This window comes from Choloepus didactylus, chromosome 2, assembly GCF_015220235.1.
Source record: "Choloepus didactylus isolate mChoDid1 chromosome 2, mChoDid1.pri, whole genome shotgun sequence".
Classification (NCBI taxonomy): Eukaryota; Metazoa; Chordata; class Mammalia; order Pilosa; family Megalonychidae; genus Choloepus; species Choloepus didactylus.
This window is the reverse complement of record NC_051308.1, coordinates 84,195,450-84,215,073: the sequence shown is the minus strand read 5'-3', so window position 1 is coordinate 84,215,073 and position 19,624 is coordinate 84,195,450. Positions and strand designations below refer to the sequence as shown.

General features: G+C 39.6%; 1 protein-coding gene and 2 pseudogenes across 1 annotated transcript in view; 1 reads left to right on the top strand and 2 right to left on the bottom strand.

Moving 5' to 3' along the window:
* AXDND1 (axonemal dynein light chain domain containing 1) overlaps positions 1-19,624 on the top strand; it is a 214,574-nt gene that overhangs the window by 22,706 nt on the left and 172,244 nt on the right. The window lies entirely within an intron of this gene.
* On the bottom strand, positions 445-9,779 carry LOC119526285 (annotated as a pseudogene).
* On the bottom strand, positions 12,252-12,763 carry LOC119526287 (annotated as a pseudogene).

Here is a 19,624-nt window from a genome sequence, read left to right as displayed (position 1 = left end):
GATGCCTTACCTTGGACACTTTATGGCCTTAAGACTGTAACTCTATAACAAAATAAACCCCCTTTATAAAAGCCAATCCATTTCTGGTATTTTGCAAACAGCAGCATTAGCAAACCATAACAGTGTGTAATGGTATGTCATTATGGTGTTTAAAAAAATTTTTTTTTATTAGAGAAGTTGTGGGTTACCAGCCAATCATGCATAAAATACAGGATTCCCTTACACCACCCCACCACCACCACCTTACATTGGTGAGAAACATTTGTTACAATTGATGATAGCACTTTTTTGTAATTGTACTGATTTTTTTTAACATTAGAAATCTTTGTTACAATTGATGAAAAATTATTAAAATAGTACTATTAACTATTGTTCATAGTTTATATTAGGTGTATTTTTCCAGTTTGTACATATTATGTCCCCCAGAAAAAGGCATATTCTTTTTTTTTTTTAACATAAAACAAGCCTTTATTACATGAGCTAGGTTGGGAGGGAGTAATTATTTGCCTTTCCGGGCCTTGATTTTCCTCAGATAAAACTCCAGCTCCTTGCCTTCTAGCACATAGCCATCTGCTTGGCCACACTGGCCTAGCCTCGAAGCAATACATGCAAGAAGCTTGCCTTGCTGGAACTGCTCCTGAAGAAAACTGCTGATCTTGGCATATTTTTTCCTTTCATCTTATTTCGTCTGAATTTTCTTTGATCGTTTTTTTTTTTTAAATTCAGTTTTATTGAAATATATTCACAAACCATACAGTCATCCATGGTATACAATCAACTGTTCACAGTATGATCATATAGTTATGCGTTCATCACCACAATCTATTTCTGAACATTTTCCTTACATCAGAAAGAATCAGAATAAGAATAAAAAATAAAAGTGAAAAGAGAGTACCCAAACCATCCCCCCATCCCACCCTATTTGTCATTTAGTTTTTACTCCCATTTTTCTACTGATTTTTTTTCAATTTTTTAACTTTGTTTATCAAAAAATTAAAAACAAACAGGCAAACAACAACCAAAAAAAACCCCACAACATTTCAAACAAAGCAATGGATTAAGGAAAACAAATAATCTAAAATAACTACTTTGCTTCCAATATGTTCCTACCATACCCCAAGAAAATTAATAAACCATGTCCAAACAGAGGAGTAAGAAAAACAAATAATCTAAAATAACTACATTGCTTCCAACATGTTCCTACCATACCCCAAGAAAATTAACAACCCCTAAGAAAACAAAGGAATAAGAGAAAAAAAAAACCTAAAATAACTCTATTGCTTCCAACATGATCTTACTATATCCAAGAAAGTTTACAAACCATAATCCTTCCTGAGCATTCCCATAACATTGAGATTACCCTCCATAGTTTATCTGTTCTTATTAGATTATCATTCCCCCTCCACTAATTGGTATCTCTAGGTCCCCTACATTCTACAGTATAAAACATTGTACATTTTTCACAGAATTCACATTAGTGGTAACATACAATATCTCTCTTTTTGTGCCTGGCTTATTTTGCTCAGCATTATGTCTTTTTTTTTTTTTTTTTTTTAATCTTCATTTTATTGAGATATATTCATATACCACGCAGTCATACAAAACAAATCGTACTTTCGATTGTTCACAGTACCATTACATAGTTGTACATTCATCACCCAAATCAATCCCTGACACCTTCATTAGCACACACACAAGAATAACAAGAATAGTAATTAGAGTGAAAAAGAGCAATTGAAGTAAAAAAGAACACTGGGTACCTTTGTCTGTTTGTTTCCTTCCCCTATTTTTCTACTCATCCATCCATAAACTAGACAAAGTGGAGTGTGGTCCTTATGGCTTTGCCAATCCCCTTGTCACCCCTCATAAGCTACATTTTTATACAACTGTCTTCGAGATTCATGGGTTCTGGGTTGTAGTTTGATAGTTTCAGGTATCCACCACCAGCTACCCCAATTCTTTAGAACCTAAAAAGGGTTGTCTAAAGTGTGCGTAAGAGTGCCCACCAGAGTGACCTCTCGGCTCCTTTTGGATTCTCTCTGCCACTGAAGCTTATTTCATTTCCTTTCACATCCCCCTTTTGGTCAAGAAGATGTTCTCCGTCCCACGATGCCAGGTCTACATTCCTCCCTGGGAGTCATATTCCACGTTGCCAGGGAGATTCACTCCCCTGGGTGTCTGATCCCACGTAGGGGGGAGGGCAGTGATTTCACCTTTCAAGTTGGCTTAGCTAGAGAGACAGGGCCACATCTGAGCAACAAAGAGGCATTCGGGAGGAGGCTCTTAGGCACAACCATAGGGAGGCCTAGCCTCTCCTTTGCAGCAACCGTCTTCCCAAGGGTAAAACCTTATGGTAGAGGGCTCAACCCATCAAACCACCAGTCCCCTATGTCTGTGGTCATGTTAGCAACCATGGAGGTGGGGAAGGCGAATACCCCTGCATTCTCCACAGGCTCCACAAGGGGGCACTTCATCTTTTTTTTTTCCTTGATTTTTTTTTTTTTTTTTTTTTTTATAACTTTCCCTTCTTTTTTAAATCAACTGTATGAAAAAAAAGTTAAAAAGAAAACAAACATACAATAAAAGAACATTTCAAAGAGACCATAACAAGGGAGTAAGAAAAAGACAACTAACCTAAGATAACTGCTTAACTTCCAACATGTTCCTACTTTACCCCAAGAAAGTTACCTAATATAGCAACATTTCTGTGAACTTGCTCCTACTATATCCATCAGAAATTAACAGACCATAGTCATTCCTGGGCATCCCCAGAATGTTAAATAGCTTATCTGTTCTTCTTGGATTATTGTTCCCCCTTCCTTAATTGCTCTCTATTGCTAGTTCCCCTACATTCTACATTATAAGCCATTTGTTTTACATTTTTGAAAGTTCACATTAGTGGTAGCATATAATATTTCTCTTTTTGTGCCTGGCTTATTTCGCTCAGCATTATGTCTTCAAGGTTCATCCATGTTGTCATATGTTTCACGAGATCGTTCCTTCTTACTGCCGCGTAGTATTCCATCGTGTGTATATACCACATTTTATTTATCCACTCATCTGTTGAAGGACATTTGGGTTGTTTCCATCTTTTGGTAATTGTGAATAATGCTGCTATGAACATTGGCGTGCAGATATCTGTTCGTGTCACTGCTTTCCGATCTTCAGGGTATATACCGAGAAGTGCAATCGCTGGATCGAATGGTAGCTCTATATCTAGTTTTCTAAGGAACTGCCAGACTGACTTCCAGAGTGGCTGAACCATTATACACTCCCACCAACAGTGAATAAGAGTTCCAATTTCTCCACATCCCCTCCAGCATTTGTAGTTTCCTGTTTGTTTAATGGCAGCCATTCTACCCGGTGTTAGATGGTATCTCATTGTGGTCTTAATTTGCATCTCTCTAATAGCTAGTGAAGCTGAACATTTTTTCATGTGTTTCTTGGCCATTTGTATTTCCTCTTCAGAGAACTGTCTTTTCATATCTTTTGCCCATTTTATAATTGGGCCGACTGTACTATTGTCATTGAGTTGTAGGATTTCTTTATATATGCAAGATATCAGTCTTTTGTCAGATACATGGTTTCCAAAAATTTTTTCCCATTGAGTTGGCTGCCTCTTTACCTTTTTGAGAAATTCCTTTGAGGTGCAGAAACTTCTAAGCTTGAGGAGTTCCCATTTATCTATTTTCTCTTTTGTTGCTTGTGCTTTGGGTGTAAAGTCTAGGAAGTGGCCGCCTAATACAAGGTCTTGAAGATGTTTTCCTACATTATCTTCTAGGAGTTTTATGGTACTTTCTTTTATATTGAGATCTTTGGTCCATTTTGAGTTAATTTTTGTGTAGGGGGTGAGGTAGGGGTCCTCTTTCATTCTTTTGGATATGGATATCCAACTCTCCCAGCCCCATTTGTTGAAAAGACCATTATGACTCAGTTCAGTGACTTTGGGGGCCTTATCAAAGATCAGTCGGACCATAGATCTGAGGGTCTATCTCCTGAATTCTCAATTCGATTCCATTGATCTATATGTCTATCTTTGTGCCAGTACCATGCTGTTTTGGCAACTGTGGCTTTATAATAAGCTTCAAAGTCAGGGAGTGTAAGTCCTCCCACTTCGTTTTTCTTTTTTAGAGTGTCTTTAGCAATTCGAGGCATCTTCCCTTTCCAAATAAATTTGATAACTAGCTTTTCCAAGTCTGCAAAGTAGGTTGTTGGAATTTTGATTGGGATTGCATTGAATCTGTAGATGAGTTTGGGTAGAATTGACATCTTAATGACATTTAGCCTTCCTATCCATGAACATGGAATATTTTTCCATCTTTTAAGGTCCCCTTCTATTTCTTTTAGTAGAGTTATGTAGTTTTCTTTGTATAGGTCTTTTACATCTTTGGTTAAGTTTATTCCTAGGTACTTGATTTTTTTAGTTGCTATTGAAAATGGTATCTTTTTCTTGAGTGTCTCTTCAGTTTGTTCATTTCTAGCATATAGAAACATTACTGACTTATGTGCATTAACCTTGTATCCCGCTACTTTGCTAAATTTGTTTATTAGCTCTAGTAGCTGTATCGTCGATTTCTCAGGGTTTTCTAGATATAAGATCATATCATCTGCAAACAATGACAGTTTTACTTCTTCTTTTCCAATTTGGATGCCTTTTATTTCTTTGTCTTGCCGGATTGCCCTGGCTAGCACTTCCAGCACAATGTTGAATAACAGTGGTGATAGCGGGCATCCTTGTCTTGTTCCTGATCTTAGAGGGAAGGCTTTCAGTCTCTCACCATTGAGTACTATGCTGGCTGTGGGTTTTTCATATATGCTCTTTATCATGTTGAGGAAGTTTCCTTCAATTCCTACCTTTTGAAGTGTTTTTATCAAAAAGGGATGTTGGATTTTGTCAAATGCTTTTTCAGCATCTATTGAGATGATCAATTGATTTTTCCCTTTTGACTTGTTAATGTGTTGTAATACATTGATTGATTTTCTTATGTTGAACCATCCTTGCATGCCTGGAATGAACCCCACTTGGTCATGGTGTATGATTTTTTAAATGTGTCTTTGGATTCGATTTGCAAGTATTTTGTTGAGGATTTTTGCATCTATATTCATTAGGGAGATTGGCCGGTAGTTTTCCTTTTTTGTAGCATCTTTGCCTGGTTTTGGTATTAGATTGATGTTAGCTTCATAAAATGAGTTAGGTAGTGTTCCATTTTCTTCAATGTTTTGAAAGAGTTTGAGTAAGATTGGTGTCAGTTCTTTCTGGAAAGTTTGGTAGAATTCCCCTGTGAAGCCATCTGGCCCTGGGCATTTATTTGTGGGAAGATTTTTGATGACTGATTGGATCTCTTTGCTTGTGATGGGTTGGTTGAGGTCTTCTATTTCTTCTCTGGTCAGTCTAGGTTGTTCATATGTTTCCAGGAAATTGTCCATTTCCTCTACATTATCCATTTTGTTGCCATACAGTTGTTCATAGTATCCTCTTATAATTTTTTTAATTTCTTCAGGATCTGCAGTTATGTCACCTTTTTCATTCATTATTTTGTTTATATGGGTCTTCTCTCTTTTTGATTTTGTCATTCTAGCTAGGGGCTTGTCAATCTTGTTGATCTTCTCAAAGAACCAACTTTTGGTGATATTTATCCTCTCTATTGTTTTTTTGTTCTCTATGTCATTTATTTCTGCTTTAATCCTTGTTATTTTCTTCTACTTGGTTTAGGATTGGTTTGCTGTTCATTTTCTAGCTTCTTCAGTTGATCCATTAGTTCTTTGATTTTGGCTCTTTCTTCCTTTTTAATATATGCGTTTAGTGCTATAAATTTCCCCCTTAGCACTGCTTTTGCTGCATCCCATAGGTTTTGGTATGTTGTGTTCTCATTTTCATTCGTCTCTATATATTTAGCAATTTCTCTTGCTATTTCTTCTTTAACCCACTGATTGTTTAGGAGTGTGTTGTTTAACCTCCAGGTATTTGTGAATTTTCTAAGTGTCTGATGGTTATTGACTTCTAATTGTATTCCATTGTGGTCAGAGAATGTGCTTTGAATAATTTCAATCTTTTTAAATTTATTGAGGCTTGTTTTATGTCCCAGCATATGATCTATTCTGGAGAAAGTTCCATGAGCACTAGAAAAGTATGTGTATCCTGGTGATTTGGGATGTAATGTCCTGTATATGTCTGTTAAATCTAATTCATTTATCAGATTGTTTAGGTTTTCAATTTCCTTATTGGTCTTCTGTCTGGTTGATGTATCTATAGGAGAGAGTGATGTGTTGAAGTCTCCCACAATTATTGTGGAAACATCAATTGCTTCCTGCAGTTTTGCCAGTGTTTCTCTCATGTATTTTGTGGCACCTTGGTTGGGTGCATAGACATTTACGATTGTTATTTCTTCTTGCTGAATTGCCCCTTTTATTAGTACGTAGTGGCCTTCTTTGTCTCTCAAAACATCCCTGCATTTGAAGTCTATTTTATCTGAGATTAATATTGCTACACCTGCTTTCTTTTGGCTGTAGCTTGCATGAAATATTTTTTTCCATCCTTTCACTTTCAGTTTCTTTGTGTCCCTGTGTCTAAGATGAGTCTCTTGTATGCAACATATTGATGGTTCATTTTTTTTGATCCATTCTGCGAATCTATATCTTTTAATTGGGGAGTTTAATCCATTTACATTCAACGTTATAACCGTTAAGGCATTTCTTGAATCAGCCATCTTATCCTTTGGTTTATGTTTGTCATATTTTTCCCCTCTGTCTATTAATATCCTTTATTGTACCCATACCGAATCTCTTTAGTACTGAACCTTTCTCCAAGTCTCTCTGTCCTGTCTTTGTTTCTCTGTGTGTAGCGCTCCCTTTAGTATTTCCAGTAGGGCAGGTCTCTTGTTAGCAAATTCTCTCAGCATTTGTTTGTCTGTGAAAAATTTAAGCTCTCCCTCAAATTTGAAGGAGAGCTTTGCTGGATAAAGTATTCTTGGCTGGAAATTTTTCTCACTCAGAATTTTAAATATGTCGTGCCACTGCCTTCTCACCTCCATGGTGGCTGCTGAGTAGTCACTACTTAGTCTTATGCTGTTTCCTTTGTATGTGGTGAATTGCTTTTCTCTTGCTGCTTTCAGAACTTGCTCCTTCTCTTCTGTGTTTGACAGTGTGATCAGTATATGTCTCGGAGTGGGTTTATTTGGATTTATTCTATTTGGAGTTCGCTGAGCATTTATGATTTGTGTATTTATGTTGTTTAGAAGATTTGGGAAGTTTTCCCCAACAATTTCTTTGAATACTCTTCCTAGACCTTTACCCTTTTCTTCCCCTTCTGGGACACCAATGAGTCTTATATTTGGACGTTTCATATTATCTATCATATCCCTGAGGTCCATTTCGATTTTTTCAATTTTTTTCCCCATTCTTTCTTTTATGCTTTCATTTTCCATTCTGTCATCTTCCAGGTCACTGATTCGTTGTTCAGCTTCCTCTAGTCTTGTACTATGAGTGTCCAGAATCTTTTTAATTTGGTCAACAGTTTCTTTAATTTCCATAAGATCATCCATTTTTTTATTTAGTCTTGCAATGTCTTCTTTATGCTCTTCTAGGGTCTTCTTGATTTCCTTTATCTCCCGTACTATGGTCTCATTGTTCATCTTTAGTTCTTTGAGTAGCTGCTCTAGGTGCTGTGTCTCTTCTGGTCTTTTGATTTGGGTGCTTGGGCTTGGGTTATCCATATCGTCTGGTTTTTTCATATGCTTTATAATTTTCTGTTGTTTTTGGCCTCGTGGCATTTGCTTAACTTGATAGGGTTCTTTTAGGATTTGTAGACCAATTGAAGTCCTTATCTCTAATTTGTCAGATCTACAGCTTCGTGGAGTACACTTTCTCTAACTAACCAGCAGGTGGCGTCCACGAGCCACCTGTTCTCCGCAAGCCAGTTCTCCCCTGCTTAGCCTTTTTTTTGAGTGGGGGAGTGAGTCTTGTGGGTTCCAATTGGTGTACCAAGCTTGCGTGTGTAGTTGGTGTTGCCTGCCCTGTATATGGAGCATGTTTCTGGGCAGTCAGGGAAGGGGGGGTGGCTCTAACAATCAAATCTCCCTGGTGATCCTAGATTTTTAAAGCTGCTGCAATAGTCTATTCCTTCAGTTCAGTCCTGCCACAGTTTGTCTCTGCCACTGACCCACAAGTCCTTGGTATTGGCGTATGGCTCCTGAGACTTGCAAGTGGGCCCCTCTTCCAGGCCGTGCACCCCGGGTCCTCTGTTGAGGGATGACTGTGCTATGTCACAGGTGAGTGCCGTCCCCCCAGGGCAGTTCTGGGCTGCTGGGCTGTGTAGGGAGGCTCCCAGTCTGCTGAAATGATGGCTGAATGGGGCTTTGTTAATTCACACTGCTCTACCTTCCCAACTCTGGCACAATCTGCTGAGGTTGCAGGGAGGGCTAATGTCCACGCCCAGTTTTGTGGTGTGTGCCTGTTGTTTGAAGCACTTCCGTCACACTGGGTTGTCTGGGGCAGTTCTGGGCTATGGGGCTGGCGATGGGCAGGAGTGTTTCCTGTCCACCAGGATGATGGCTGTGAGCGGACACCCCCCTTTTCTTGGGAAGTTGTGGTGTTTAGTGAATTTTCTCAGCCACTGGATTATTGCGTTTTGTCTCAGAGCTCTCCTAGTTCTGCTCTTGACTTGACCTGCCCAAATAGCAAGTCTTTGAAGCTTTCTGTATTGGGCTTCTTAGAGTAATTGTTTTAGAAAAAGAAAAAACGATTAAAAAAAAAAAAAAAAAAAAAGGGCCCTCCTCAGAGATGTAATGGGTTATTGAAATGCTAAGAGACAAAGCAACCAGGGCCATTAAGGAAAGGTCCACAGGGCAGAGAGATCAGGTTTTGTTCGGGATTTGCATATGCGCCTCAGGGCCCTTCCCCTTTCTATGTTCACCAGAACTGCAAAAATCGTCCGCTTTTATTTTGGAGTTTTTCGTGTTGTTTTTTTTCTATGCCTGTCTCCTCTCTGCTGGGCTGGCTGCTCTCAGATTCTCTGGTGTCTGGTCTCAGTCTATCTATGGTTGGAGTTTGCGTCAGTAGAATGAGTTTCCGATAAGAACTGCCACTGCAGTTCTCCCTTCTCCTTCCCGGAGCTGACAGCCCTTCCTCCCCCGGGACTGAGCCTGGCAGGGAGGGGCGCAGGTCCCCTGGCCGCAAAAACTTACAGATTTCGCTGATCTCAGCAGTTCCACGTTTTCATGAGTGTTGTATGAAGTATGCCCAAAGTCAGATTGCTCTGTGGTGTCCAGTCCACGCAGTTCCTGGCTTTCTACCTACTTTCCTGGAGGAGTAACTAAAACATACAGCTCACCATTCTGCCATCTTGCCCCGCCTCTGATCGTTTTTTGTTTAAAATTTCTTCCTCCTCAGGAGTCAGCTTGGCCCCCTTCTTGCAGCCCAGGGACAGAGCGTAGTGGGACTCATACCACTGCCGGTACGGTGTGCTGTCAATGAGCACAATACAGTTCTTCACCAGGGTCTTGGTGCGGACCAGCTCATTATTGGATGCATTGTAGACAACATCGATGATCCTTGTTTTGCAAGTACAATACTCAGAACACCCGGAGAAGTTCCACACATCCAGCCTCAGGGCACGGTACTTCTTTTTGCCTCCTCAACACTCAAACTGTGTGTATGCGATGGGGGCCAATCTTTGTGTTGGCAGCCGGGCATCCTAGCTCATACTTTCGCTTCTTGTGGTAGGGTTTTCTCTTGTTCCCGGTCTTGTGGCACTTGTGCCAGTTGTCCCGGGAGATGCCCATTGCAAGGCGCTGGCTAGAAAGAGCAAAAGCCATATTCTTTAATGCATTCTTGTGGGGGCAAATTGATTAATATTTTTGATTAGGGTATGACCTCTTGATTGAATGTTTCCATGGAGATTTGACCCTGACCATTCAGGGTAGGTCTTGATTAGTTCACCGGAGTCCTTTAAAGAGAGCTGACACAGACAGCAGAGAGATGAAAACACCCCAGGATATGCTAAGCCAAGACCCAGATGCTTGCTGACACTTCGAGATTGTTGGAGATGCAGACAGAAGGATGTTTGGAGATGCCAAGCTAAGAGATGAAACCCAGAGTTTGCCCCAGAGAAGCTAAAAGAGACCTAGAGACATCTTGGAGGACACCATTTTGAAACACAATCTGGGAGCAGAGGAACAGCAGACACCAGCCACGTGCCTTCCCAGCTGACAAAAGTGTTCTGGACGCCATCGGCCATTCTTCAGTGAAGGTATCATCTTGTTGATGCCTTAGTTTGGACACCTTTATGGCCTTAAAACTCTGAATTTGTAACCAAATAAACCCCCTTTATAAAGCCAATCCATTTCTGTTATTTTGCATAACAGCAGCATTAGCAAAATGGAACAACCACCATATTGTGAATACCTTGAATTAGTATTGTACATTTGTTATAATTCATGAAAGAACATTCTTATATTTGTACTATAAACTACAGTCCATCATCTACAATAGGGTTATATGCTCTTGTGCTTTATCTCTTAATTTTTATTATAGTAACATATATGAACTAGTTTCCCCTTTTAATCACATATACCTATGTAATTCAGTGCTGTTAATTACACTCACAATAATGTGCTACCATCACCATCATCCACTTCCAAATGTTTACAATCAATCTAAATAGAAATTCTGTACAAATTAAGCATCAATTCCCCATTCTCTAACCCTAGTCTCTCCCCTGGTAATCTACATTCTAGATTCTGACTCTATGAGTTTGCTTATTATAATTTGTTCATATCAGTGAGATAATACAATATTTTTCCTTCTGTGTCTGGCTTATTTCACTCAGCATAATGTCATCAAGATTCATGCATGTTGTCACATGCATCAGGACTTCGTTCCTTTTTACTGGTGAATACTATTCTACTGTATGTATTGACCACATTTTGTTTATCCATTCATCAGTTGATGAACTCTTGGGTTGCTTCCATATTTTGGCAATTGTGAATAATGCTTTTATGCACATCAGTTTGCAAATGTCTATTTGTGCCCCTGGTTTCACTTCTGAGTATATATACCTAGTAATGGGATTGCTGGATCATATGGCAATTCTATACTTAGCTTTCTGAGGAACCGCCAAACTAACTTTCACAGCAGCTGTACCATTTTACATTCCCACCAGCGGTGAATAAATTTTCCTATTTCTTCACATCCTCTCCAACATTTGTAGTATGTTGTCTGTTTATTAGTGGCCATTCTAATAGGTGTGACATGATATCTCATTGTGTTTTTGATTTGCCCATTTTTTAGTTAGGGTGTTTGTTTTTTTATTGTTGAGTTGAAGGATTTCTTTCTATGTTTGGGATAGTAAACCCTTATCGAATATGTGGTTTCTAAATATTTTCTCCCTTGAGTAGGCTGCCTTTTCACCTTTTAGACAAAGTCCTTTGAAGCACAGAAGTCTTCATTTTTGAAGAACATTTATCTATTTTTTCTTTTGTTGCTTGTGCTTTGGGTGTAAAGTCTAAGAAACCACCGCCTACCCCAAAATCTTGAAGATGCTTCCCTACATTTTCTTCTAGGAGTTTTATGGCCCCGGCTCTTATATTTAGGTCTTTGATCCATTTTGAGTTTTTTTTGTATAAGGTGTGAGACAGGGGTCCTCTTTCATTCTTTTTGATATGGCTATCCATTTCTCCTAGCACCATTTGTTGAAGAGATTGTTCTGTCCCTGTTGAGTGGACTTGGCAGCCTTGTCAAAAATCAATTGGCTGTAGGATTGAAGGCTTATTTCTGAACTCTCAATGCAATTCTGTTTGTCAATATAGCTATCCTTGTGCCAGTACTGTGCTGTTTTGACCACTGTAACTTTGTAAAATATATTTTAAAGTCAGGAAGTGAGTCTTCCAACTTCATTCTTCTTTCTCAAGATGATTTTGGCTAATAGGGATCCCTTACCCTTCCAAATAAATTTGATGGTTGGCTTTTCTAGTTCTGCAAATTAAACTTTTAGAATTTTAATTGGGATTGAATTGAATCTATAAATCAATTTGGGTAGAAGTGACATCCTAAGTGTATTTAGTCTTCCAATCCATGAACACTGAATATCCTCCAATTTATTCAGGTTTTCTTTGGTTTCTTTTTAGCAACGTTTTGTAGTTTTCTGAATATAGGTCCTTTACATCCTTGGTTAAGTTTATTCTTAGATATTTGATTTTTTTAGTTGCTGTTTTTTTTTAAATGTTAGTTCATGTTTTTTATTAATCCGCACATAATTACTTGTCTTCTGGTTTATTGAAGCAGTAAGTCAGACAACGCTTGCTACAGTAATGTCTGTTGAAGTGACTGGCCATAAAAATTCCAGCACCACATTCATCTGAAGGGCACTCCCAACGAAGGCAACTAATTTTGCCATTCTCATCCACCTTATAGTATTTTAAGACAGCCAGCTTAACCTTCTTTCTCTTATGCTTATTCTTGGGAGTGGTATAAGACTTCTTCCTTTTCTCAACACCACCACGAAGTCTCAACACAAAGTGAAGAGTGGACTCCTTTTAAATGTTGTAGTCAGACAAAGTGCGTCCATTTTCCAGTTGGTTGCAAGCAAAGATCAGTCTCTGCCTCCTTCCTTATCCTTGATCTTGGCTTTCACATTTTCTATTGTATTTGAAGGTTCAACCTCAAGAGTGATGGTCTTTCCCGTCACTGTTTTTACGAAAATCTGCATCTTCATGGTGGCTCCACCTGAGGATGAGGGAAAAGAGAAGAAGGGTTAGACCTGGGAACACAGGAGAGAGAAGTGAGAAGGTCCCTGGCTGGAGAGCAGCCAACACGCTCACTAGTTGCTGTTTTAAGGAATTTTTTTTCTTGATTTCCTCCTCAGGTTACTCATTACTAGTGTATAAACACTACTGATTTTTGCATGTTGATCTTGTATTTCACCACTTTGCTGAACTTGTTTACTAGCTCTAGTAACTTTGTTGTAGATTTTTTGAGACTTTCTAAATATAGGACCATGTCATCTGCATATAGTGAAAGTTTTAAGTCTTTCTTTCTGATTTGGATGCCTTTTTTTTTCTTGCCTAATTGCTCTGGCTAGAACTTCTGGAACAATGTTGAATGACATTGGTGACAGTGGGCATCCTTGTCTTGTTCCTGATCTCAAAGGGAAAGCATTCAGTCTTTCGCCATTAAGTAGGATGTTAGCTGTTGGATTTTCATATGTGCCCTTTATCATATTGAGGAAGTTTCCTTCTATTCCTATTTTTCTAAGTGTTTTCATCAAGAAGGGGTGCTGGATTTTGTCAAATGCCTTTTCTGCATCAATTGAGATGATCATATGTTTTTCTCCTTCATTTTGTTAATGTGGTGTTACATTAGTTGATTTTCTTATGTTGAATTAACATAATTTTATTGAGAATTTTGCATCTATATTCATAAGAAGTATTGATCTGTAGTTTTCTTTTCTGGTGGTATCTTTATCTGGTTTTGGTGTGAGGGTCATGTTGGCCTCATAGAATGAGTGAGGGAGTGTTCCCTCTTCAATTTTTTGTAAGAGTTTGAGCAGAATTGGAGTTAAATCTTCTTGGAATGTTTGGTAATAGTCCCCTGTGAAGCCATCTGGTCTTGACTTTTCTTTGGGGGGAAGTTTTGTGTTTACTGATTCAATCTGTTTGCTAATTGGTTTGTTGTGATCTTCTGTATCTTCTAGAGTCAGTGTAGGTTGTTTGTGTGTTTCTTGGAATTTGTCCATTTTATCTAGGTCATCTAATTTTTGGCATAGTGTTATTCATAGTGTCCACTTATAATTCTTTTTCTTTCAGTGGAGTCGGTAATATCCCCGTTTGAATTTCTGATTTTTGTAATTTGTGTCTTCTCTCTGTTTTACTTTGTCAATCTACATATAGCTAAAGTTGTTGATTTTATTGAACTTTTCAAAGAATCTACTATTGGTTTTGTTGATTCTATTATGTGTTTGTATGTTTTGTTTTCTATTTCTTTTATCTCTGCTGTAATCTTTCTTATTTGCTTCCTACTGCTAAACTTGAGTTTACTTTTCTCTTCTTTTTCTGGTTCTTCCAGTTTTGAGGTTAGGTCTCTGAAGTGAAGTCTTTCTTCTTTTTTAATGTAAGCATTTAGAGATCACATTTCCTTCTCAGCACTGTCTTCTCTGCATCCCATAAGTTTTGGTATGCTGTATTTTCATTTTTACTCACCTCAAGGTATTTCCTAATTTTGCTTCTTATTTACTCATTAACCCATTGGTTGTTTAAGAGTATATTTCTTAATTTCTATGTATTTGCAGTTTCCAGTTCTCTATGTGTTATTGATTTCTAGCTTCATTTTGTTGTGGTCAGAGAATATACATTGTATGATTTCAGTATTTTTAATTTATTGAACTTATTTTGTGAATCAACATATAATCTATCCTGGAGAATGATCCATATGCACTCAAGAAGAATGTATATTCTCTTTTTGTTGGGTGCAGTGTTCTATATATTTCTGTTAGGTCTAGTAGGTTTAGTGTATCATTCAAGTTCTGTACTTCCTTATTGATCTTCTGACTAGATGTTCTATCCATTCTTGAGGGTGATGTTTTAAAGTCTCCTACAATTAATGTAGAACCATCAATTTCTCCCTTCAAATCTGTCAGTAGTTGCTTCATATATTTTGAGGCTCTGTTGTTAGATGCATATATATTTATACTTGTTACATCTTCCTGCTGATTTGTCCCCTTTATCAGTATATAATGACCATCTTTGTCCCTTGTAGTTTTTTTTAGTAAGAGTATTTTTAATTAAGGTATTACATTGTTTTTTTTTTTAGACAGTAAATTATTACACACTTAGACTACAGTATAGTGTACACAAGACTTTTATATGCATTGGGAAAGCAAAAAAATTATGTGGCTAGCTTTATGGTGATACTCACTTTATTGCAGTGGTCTGAAACCGAACCCATAATATCTCTGAGGTATGCCTGTATTTAATTGTTTCCCTGGATGCAGAAAACATGGGTTCCTCTTAAAAATTTTAATGGACATTTGATAAGAGAAACAAACCAAGAAATTATACTAGAAGTTGGTAGAAGGGGCAGCAACAAAGAAAAAAGCAAGAAGGATGTGTGGCTAAAAGAGTCAAAAGATAGAAGGGAAGCACATACTATCAGCTGCAAGCATGGCCTTGTACAAAATCAGCCAACACTAAAGTTCTGAACCCAAGAAAATATGGAGCAGGGATTCTTGTCTTATATATGTATATAGCACTTGCATAATACAGCCAAATGACCATCTGAGTGTCTGCATCTTGTTTAGTAAAAGACAGAATTCCTTTCATGCTGGAAATTTCAAATATATCAAGCTCTCAAAACACAACCAAAGGCATTACATTTGTAAAAGGCATTGCAGTTTCCAAACTGCTTTTATAACCACCCTGTCACTACAGAAGGATGAGCGTCATGCTTCCCATTTTACAAATGCTTAAGACCTTTAATTAACAACTTAGAAATTATAATTGAGTCACAGTGAAATATTGCCATGTTTGCCTCTTTTCTCCTCATGGGCAGGAACACAGCTTTCATTTCGAGCACCCAGGTATGCTATGATTCTTGTTCTGGTTTGCTAAAGCTTCTGGAAATGCAAAATATCAGAAATGGCCTATCAGTTCAAAAATTTACAGTTCTAAGGCCATGAAAATGTCCAGATTAAGGCATGAAGAAGTAGATACCTTCTCTGAGGAAAAGACCAATATTGTCAGAACACCTCTGTCAGCTGGGAAGGCACGTGGCTGGCATCTGCTGGTCCTTTGCTCCCAAGTTGCATTGCTTTGCTTCTGTCTCCCGTGGCTTTCTCCTTAAGTGTCTGTGGTTTCTCACTTAGCTTCTCTGGGGCAAACTCTGGACTTCCTCCCTTAGCTTAGCATCTCCAAATGTCTTTCTTTCTACGTCTTCAAGCATCTGGGTCTGTGTCAGCCCTGGGCATTTCTCTGAGCTCTCTTCAAAATGTCTCTGCCCTTTGTCCTCTCATAGACGATGTCAGTAAACTAATTAAGACCCATCTTGAATGGTGGTGTCACGCCTCCATGGAAATAATCTAATCAAAAGGTGACACCCACAATTGGATGGGTCACATCTCCATGGAAACAACCTAATCAAAAGGTTCCATCCACAATAAGTCTGCACCCACTAGAGTGGATCAAAAGAACGTAGTCTTTCCTAGGGTACAAAACAGTCTCAGACAAGCATATTCCACCCTCTGGACCCCAGAAAGATTTGTTCTTTCCAAATGCAAAATATATTCATTCCATCACAATATCATAAAAGCCTTAAATCACTTCAGTAACAATATTAAGTACAAAGTCTTGTTAAAATCAGTTACAGGCATATTTTGTCCTAAGGCAAAATTCTCCTCTGGCTGTGAAACTTAAATCAAGTTATCTCCTTCCAGTATGCAAGGAGGGACAGTCATAGGATAAACATTCCCATTGCAATAGGGAGAAATTAAAAGGAAAACAGCTGTCACTGGAACTAAACAGTTTTGAAAACCCACAGAGCATACTTCATTAGATTTCAAAGTCTAAGAGTCATTTATAGATTGACATTTTATCCTCAGGGCTTGAGAGAGCCACAGTCCCACCCTTTCCAAAGGCTTACACAGTGGTCTTGCTCTCTTCAAACGCTGATGATTGCTCCAACATATCTAAGTATTGGGAGACCACCTTGATCTCAGCTCCACCTTCCTCAAACATCTGGGTGGCACCCAGACTCTCTGCCATCTCCGGGGTACATGCTCAGCCCCTTCAGAACAGTGGGGTGCTGGTCAGGTTCTCCTCAATACCTGGGGAATGTGCTCCACCCTCTCTGAGGCCTGGGGCACCAGCACTCTTTCTGAGCAACAGAGTGGCCGAGCTCCCCTCAATTCTCCAAGCATCTGAGAACCCTTAGGCAGCAGCACTCTTAAAATCTGGGCACTCTTAGACTCATCCTAGTTGTGTGCTTGGGTGGGTCTGCTCTCCTGGCCCAAGGTTTCTTGACTCTAGACCTTAACTTCCATGGTTCTGCCCTTGAATCATCCTTCCCTCAACTTGTCCCTTCTCCATCCCCTCCAGTCTAGACAATGGTTCAGTTATTCAGATCTTGCAACAAAATTTGTTGGCTTGTGTATTAGTTAGGGTTCTTTAGGGAAACAGAATCAATGAGAGATATCTCCAAATATAAGATTTATAAAAGTGTCTCACGCAACTGTGGGTATGCATGAGTCCAAATTTCGTACGGCAGGCAGCAAACTGGCAACTCCAATGAAGATGTTCAATGGACTCCTCAGGAAACCAACTGGCAACTACAATGAATGTGTTCGATGAACTCCTCAGGAAACCAACTGGCAACTTCGATGAACTCCTCAGGAAACACTTCACTGGTCAGCCGAAGAAGTGAAGGTCCTCTAACTGTCTTGCTTAAAAGTCTTCAACTGATTGGATTAATTCCAGCTGACTGCATTCTCTCATTGTGGCAGACATGCCGTTCGTTGACATCATCAGTCTCAGCTGCAGCCAGTTGACTGATGATTTAATAAACCAGCCTGTTGGTTTATTGGCCAGCCACAAACATCCTCGCAGTGAGTGTTAGGCCAGTGCTTGCTTGACCAAACAGCTGGGTACGATCACCTGGCCAAGTTGACACATGAACCTAACCATCATGGTCCACCCCTTGTCAACTTGGCAGTTATACATATCACCCAAAACCATACTTTATCTCTAAGTAGAGAACAATAACAGACATGTATTTTGCCTCACAATACTCCACTGTGCAGTGTACAACTGGAAACGCACTAAATCTCTCCAGAATAGGGTGCAAGTCCTTGGGTACATTAACTCTTAAAATTCATTTCCTTTAGCTTAAATAGAGCAAAATGAACTATACAGCTTATGTCATATGATAAGGGGATAAATCAGAGAAGAAAGCAAAGATATTTGCTTTACAGACAAATACAAACATACTCAAAGCAAAACAAGGAGGAAATATTCATGCCACCCTAGTTCTCATTTCTGTAACTGGTCATGTGGCCATAGTTCACATTTACCACTACCTTCTTCCACTACCCATTCCATGTTCCCTTTACCCTCAGCAAGCACTTCAGCTGGCTGTGGTTCTTTGCCTAGTGGGGTGACCCAAACCTTCATTCCTGAAGTTTCTTGGCCATTGATAGTCCTGCCTGGATTGGGTTGTTGCAGTTTTCCATTGACTTTAATCACAGGGCATGGTAGTACTAAGAGACACCCTAGGGATCTCCTGTATTCCAGGAAAACTCTTCTTTACTTCCATTGTATAGTTGCAGTGCTATTTCACCTCGATAGGATCAATCACTCCAGCCAGTACAGTAATCCCCTTTCTTGCCTGTTGATTCAGAGGCATAAGAAGCCCAAAGTGGCCAGGTGGCATTCTTAACTTCCAGTTCAATGGGATTATTGTTGTGTTTCCTGGTGGAAGCACTCCTCCTTTTGGAACAAAGACTTGTAGACCAGCAGATCTTAAGCTTGCAGGGACAGGAAGCAAAAATTTACCTGGTGGATCTCTAGGAGTGATAGTGAGTGGTGCCACTCCTGTTTCCACCCCTTGATTCCTGGACCCATGAATCCTGGCCATGGGAGAAACAGCACCATAGAGTGGACACTGATTCAGAGCATACACAGCCTCCTGGAGAACACTGCCCCAGCCCTGCAAGGTATTGCCACCTTCAACAGGCCATTCCTCCATTCTATCAATCCAGTTGCCTCTGGTTGATGGGGAACATGGTAGGACCAGAGAATTCCATGAGCACATGCCCATTCCCTCACTTCATTTGCTGTGAAGTGGGTTCCTTGGTCAAAAGCAATGCTGTGTGGAATACCATGACAGTGGATAAGTCTTTCTGTAAGTCCATGGATGGTAGTTTTGGCAGAAGCATTTCATGCAGGGAAGGCAGACCCATATCTGGAGTATGTGTCTATTCCAACAAGAAAAAATTGCTGCCCCTTCCATGATGGAAGTGGTCCAATGTAATCAACCTGCCACCAGGTAGCAGGCTGATCACCTTGGGGAATGGTGCCATGTTGGGGACTGAGTGTGGGTCTCTGTTGCTGGCAGATTGGGCACTCAGCAGTGGCTGTGGCCAATTCAGCCTTGTTAAGTGGAAGTCCATGTTGCTGAGCCCACGCATAACCTCCATCCCTACCACCATGACCACTTTGTTCATGAGCCCATTGGGCAATGACAGGAGTTGCTGGGGAAAGAGGCTGATTGGTATCCACCAAGTGGCTCATTTTATCCACTTGGTTATTAAAATCTTCTGCTGAAGTCACCCTCTGGTGAGCATTCACATGGGACACAAATATCTTCATATTTTTTGCCCACTCAGGAAGGTCTATCCACATACCCCTTCCCCAGGCTTCTTTGTCACCAATCTTCCAATCATGTTCCTTCCAAGTCCCTGACCATCCAGCCAAACCATTAGCAACAGCCCATGAATCAGTATACAAATGCACCTCTGGCCAGTTCTCCTTCCAAGCAAAGTGAACAACCAGGTGTACTGCTCAAAGTTCTGCCCACTGAGAGGATTTCCCCTCACCACCGTCCTTCAGGGACATCCCAGAAAGGGGCTGCAGTGCTGCAGCTG